This window comes from Cuculus canorus, chromosome 4 (assembly GCF_017976375.1).
Source record: "Cuculus canorus isolate bCucCan1 chromosome 4, bCucCan1.pri, whole genome shotgun sequence".
In the NCBI taxonomy this organism is placed as follows: Eukaryota; Metazoa; Chordata; class Aves; order Cuculiformes; family Cuculidae; genus Cuculus; species Cuculus canorus.
This window is the reverse complement of record NC_071404.1, coordinates 9,916,668-9,921,366: the sequence shown is the minus strand read 5'-3', so window position 1 is coordinate 9,921,366 and position 4,699 is coordinate 9,916,668.

Below are 4,699 nucleotides of genomic sequence, written 5' to 3'. Positions count from 1 at the left end.
TAAAAGTCTAGATTTTCTAAGGAAATGGACTGGTGCTCTTTTTAATATTCAAGTTGCATATTGTACTAACAGTTGAATTGGTGATGAATACCACTGGCCTCAGACCTGACAGCCAAATTGCAAGAAAATGTGTATCCATTTTAGATTTATGTCGTGTTGCTTCTGTAGATGCATTTCAAAGCTGAGATTTCAAAGCTGACATAAGCTAGTTTTGCTGGTTAGGATATTTGTGAGTAGGAGGTGTTACTGAAACACCTGCTTTTGCTTTCTGGGTGGATTTGCTGAAAGCTGGTGAGCCTTGGGTGATGTATCTTCACAATGTGTGGGTGTCACATTCTGAAACACTTAAGCCACAGCCAAGACCTGATGGTACAGAGAAGGCATGCCATGCATGGGTTCCATGAATGGCCCACATGGTATGAAGGTAGAATAAAATCCTGTTGCATGTGGGTTTTTTTAACACCACATTGAGCTGAACTACAGCAATGGGAGGCTTCTCTCAATTTTAGAGTTTTGTGGAAGATAGGTGGGTTTTAGTTTGGGATTGGGGTTTTCTTTCAGAAACTGGTTTCACGTTCAGAGATACCGTTTCTATAGTCTTGTTATCCTGTGATAAATGTGAAGCTTATCTTACAACTGTGAGTTAAGTGGATGTGTGTGCCTGACCTCTTTCCAATTTTATGTACAGCTGTGTGAGGTGGCTCTGTTACACTCACTTGTGCTGGTACAGTGCCAGACATAGTCTGAGGTCTTTCTTTTCTGTTTTGGACTGACCTTATCAAATAGCTGGGATGAGAGGTCTGTTCCAGGTCAACTGCTCTGGGAGAACTCTGGGGACAAAGCTTTGAGAACAGGTCAAGATGCACCTTTTGTTTGTTATTCAATAGGGCACTTGCTCTGTCAAGGGGATTTCCTGGTGCCAAAGTAAGTGACTCACTGGCATGTTTCATATAAATATGTATGTGCTGGTTTGCCTGTCTTCGGAGAATGGCCTGTGTGGAATCAGACCTGTCTATTTTTAGTGATCTGTGTCACCAGACATTTTGGACAGGCATAGCTGGCACTAGCATGTAGGTTTCTTTAATGTTTAGGATGCTGCTCTAATACTAACACTTGTGACTGATGGTTGACCTCTTTGAGACCCAGACAAACTAGTGTCAGATGCTGTCCTGTACTTCTAATGCCTTTAGACAGATCCTAAAACATCTCGGCCTTCATTCTTCTCCCTGTCTCTGTGCATGCAATTGTGCACGTATAGGTTTTCCTGGGAGCAGGAAAGGAAAAATAAGACAAGGAAGAAGCAAAAAAAGTGATTTTTCTAAGGTAGATGAGGTAACTTTGTTTTCAGAACCTGCTGTGTTTCAAAACACTTGGTGTTACTGGACCTTCTCCTGAGGAACTTGAGGAGGTTCCTTCAACTGGCTCTCAGCACATGGTTCCTGAGTAGCATTTGGTATTAAAATATACTTAGTCCTTCCTGGTAGAAATGTCATGAATGATGGAGAGCAATCCTTTTCACTAAGCATGGTTGATTCAAACCCCATTCAAATGCACGCAAGTTTGGTTCTAGGGTCTGATCTGTCATTTGGTGGCTAATACTGAAGTCCATAGCCTCTCTTAATCTTTCAGTAATAATTATTTTACTATTGGCTGTTTCTTCATGCAGGAGAGTTAAAGAGACAGAAGCTCTCATGGCTGATCTTGCTTGTGCTAAAATTTCATCGTTGTCTGCACCTTCCTCCCTCCCCTCCTTCCCCTCCCTCCCCAAAATGCTCCAGTCACAGACAGCAGAAGCAACACTACCTGCACTGGGTTTTAAATGCCTTTCCCCTTTTCTGGGTGGAACATAGCTGTTTTGGAAAACATTTCAGTCTGTCTTTTGCAATCTCTTTCCTGAAGTATTTTGGTTTACTCTCTTACAGACCACCATCTACCCTTTCAACTTTCCTAAAGTCTGAGGCGAGGGGGGCTAACAGTTGGAGTTGTAGCCATGCTAGGTGGTCCATCATACCTGAGCTGTGCAGGTAAGAAACTTGCCAGATCAGCTCTCCATACCTTTTTTTTGATGGCTGACAGCTGCCCACAGAGTAAGCAATGACTTGAAGGAAAAGGCAAGATGCCGTATCTTGAGATCCTTTGAGCCATGTATTGACAAATGCATTTCCCGTTCTACAGACTCCTTTATTCTAGATCACAGTGTGAATCCAGTAGAGCTGGAACACTGTAGGAAGGCCCCATCCTTTTACAGATGCTGGGAGGGCAGGTTGTGGGCACTCCCTGAGAGTTGCTGCTAGAAAACCCAACACCTTCAGCTTGGATGGTCAGGGTTTAAATGCCCACAGGACCTACGAGAATGTAGGCAATGTGTTAGAGCCTCTGGCTGCTGATCAGTGACCTTGCTGACTTGATAACTCCCAGCACCTCGACTGTGTGTGATCCTAGATGGCAGCATTTCAGATAACCAAGCTTACCGCCTTTTCTCTATTTCATTAAATCATGCTTTTCTTATGCATATTCTGCACTAAGGCAGTTGACCAATTTGTGTAATTTTTCTACCTAGAGTGCTACATGCGTTTGACCTGCATCCTTAACACTGCACCCAAGACATGCTGATCCATTTTGGAGTTCTTCACATTTTAAGACCCTCTTTTTAACAGATGGGAACTTATTAAGAATTAAATGTTCAGGGCAGCTTGTAAGAAAACAAACTTCTGGACTCAGTTCATATATTATCATGCCTTTGGTTGAATAAACCATCGGATCTCTGTTTCAGTACCACACTTTTCCTTTGGCTAGCTTTTTTTTTTTTTTTTAGCCATTATTATTCCTTCTCATTCCAAGCCGAGAAGAAACACATTTTTAAAAGGGAGCTTATTTGTTTCAAAGTGACTGTGATAACCCTGTTACTTAAATTCTTTCAGCTCCCTTTTGTGGGTTTTATTCCATCTACACAATACAGACGGGTGTTTCTGCTGGTGCAGTTTGAGAACAATGCTACTTGTTTAGTTTAAGGGGGGTTTAATCTTGACTCTCAAGCACTGTGATGTGTCCTTGCTCCCCAAAGCTGTGGTGCCATCATGTGGCCATTTGGAAGGGTACAGGTTTTAATGTCTGCTAGAGCACAAAAATGTGTGCATTCCTTCAGGAGTGCTGATGGCTTTGGCTTGCTTTTTTCATTCTTAGCTATGTAGAAGTGTCTTGGCTCTCCTCTTGGACACAAAGCTGGTTTCAGTATTGTTCAGGAGTAGCACTGTACAGCAGAACTTCTTACCTGAAATGAGAAACTCCTGGTAGCCTCCTTCCTGCTTGTTGTGTTCAAGATCTACATAGAACTGTTGAGGAGTCTGATTGTAGTTCTGTAGCAAAGCTCCTCCTGATCTGAAAGTTCATCCACTCTGTGTGGATGCTTTGCAGGTCAGACACTGAAGAGCCTGCAGAGGATAAGCTGAATTTACACTGCTGACTGGCACACTGTTGACTGGCTGTTGGAATAGCGTTCCTAAAGTTAAGTTCCTGTGCTGCTCTGAGTCACTTTGTATACCATGGACTTGGAAGAACCTTGCATCTGAAAGGGAACACTGAATTCCTAGTTGCTTCCCAACCCAGCCCATGGAGCAGTGCACCCTGTGGCTGTCAGGAATACTTCTGTGCTTTTTTTACCTGCAAAGAAGAAAGTCGTGTCTGCTGGCCGGTGTCTCTTCTATATGCAACCAAGCCTTGGTATCATTTGCAAGCTGCATTATTTGAAGAAAACTTCTTTTCCAAGAAAAGCACCTGTCAAGCCAGTTTGCAGTTTGCCTCAATAGCTTGTCCCTTCCCAGGCAATAGATGCAGCACAGGTACAGCCCAGCAACAGGGTATAAATCAGGAATGCACTGCCAAAGGGCCGTAGTCTTGTCAAACAGCTGGATGCAGTACACCAAGCGCCATCACTTCCCCCTGTACAGTAAGAACAAGAAAGTTTTGCAGTAGCTTGCTTGGCTTAGAGCATGACATTCATTTGGCACTGGAACAAGCCTCTGTTAAGCCCCAGCAGTGACAGTGGAATGGTAGATAATTGTGGGAAGAGACTAAAGACAGAAGAATGAAGTGATCTTTCTGCTCATCTGCTGGCAGTTATAGGGACTCTTTGACCTTAGAGGGTCACCTACTGACCATTACCAATTTCATGCTGGTATCTGTCTGCTCTCAGCTCAAGTATACCTCTCCTTTTCACCATCCTCACTGTAGGCGAGACCTCACCTGGAGATTCACCTCTGAAGTACTTACTTTCACATCCCAATTAACAAAAGCTGGGGTGGTGGCAGCTCATTATTGACATTGCAAAGAGGGCTGGTGTTTGAGAGACTCTTCCTGCTCAATGTTTCTTATTAAATAAATAGCTCTTTCTGTAAACAGATGTGTCACTTGGGTATCCAACACCCAGGTGATATGAAGCCAATCAGTGTATGGTCCTGGTCTGCGCCCGGGGTTTGTAATGCCTGGGTAGCTCAGAAATCCAGGTCTGCCCTCAGCAGATGAGATCTCCAATGGTTCCTCCTTTTCTTGCCCAGCTTGTGTGTAGGTGTGGTTCCAGGCAGCCTTGAACAACAGCTGTCCTCTCCAGGAGAAGCACATGCAAGAGTCTATATAAACTGCCTGCGTGTTTCAGCAGGATGCCACGTTCTTGGAAGAAACATCACTGCTGCCTCTGCCCTCT